Raw genomic sequence first — 1,052 nt, 5'->3', positions numbered from 1 at the left:
GTGTGTGTATACACACACACACACACACACACACACACACACACACACACGAACACACATATGTATACGTACATACATACAAACGCATATATATATATATACATATATGTATATACGTACGTATGCCTATACATATAAATACATATACACATATTCATATATATATAGTCACTCTAGACAGACTCAACATAACCAGTAAATGATTATTGAGCACAAACAATCTTATGTATATACACACACATACACGCCCACATCTCCTTCTTTCTCTCTCTCTCTCTCTCTCTCTCCCTCTCTCTCTCTCTCTCGCTTGTTCGCTTGCTCTGTCTTGACATATGTGTGTGAGAGGGCGTACGTGTGAAGGTGAATGTGTTTCTGTGTATATAAACACATATTCATACAGAAAATTATATGACATGGACAGCGGCATTCATATACATTCACGAGCTCGTATCTACATATATTCACAGCAATCAAAAGAAAATGAAATACAAGAAGGTGCACACATACACACGCACATCATACACACATATACACACCACATATTCTTTGGTTCAATGTTTGTCTATGGCCATAGTGGATCACTACCTCGGGAAAATACGGAACCTTGCTCAAGTTGCTTCGCTGAGCAGTGGTAATTTCTCAGCGAGCCGAGGTTACAGCCTAAGTTCGAATTTCTCCTATTATAGTAACCATTGCGGGAAATGGATACATGTCACAACTTCTATTCAGTAGCATGACATGAATGGGGCTGATTATACATTGATGAGGCTCACATGACTAGTCAGATCTCTTTTACTCTTTTACACTTTTACTCTTTTACTCTTTTACTTGTTTCAGTCATTTTGACTGTGGCCATGCGGGAGCACCGCCTTTAGTCGAGCTAATCGACCCCAGGACTTATTCTTTGTAAGCCTAGTACTTATTCTATCGGTCTCTTTAGCCGAACCGCTAAGTTACGGGGACGTAAACACACCAGCATCGGTTGTCAAGCGATGTTGGGGGACAAACAGAGACGCACAAACATATACACACACACACATACATACATACAT

The sequence above is a fragment of the Octopus bimaculoides genome, chromosome 6, assembly GCF_001194135.2.
Source record: "Octopus bimaculoides isolate UCB-OBI-ISO-001 chromosome 6, ASM119413v2, whole genome shotgun sequence".
NCBI classification, from domain to species: Eukaryota; Metazoa; Mollusca; class Cephalopoda; order Octopoda; family Octopodidae; genus Octopus; species Octopus bimaculoides.
The sequence above is the reverse complement of the archived record's forward strand: the minus strand, read 5'-3'. Positions refer to the sequence as shown.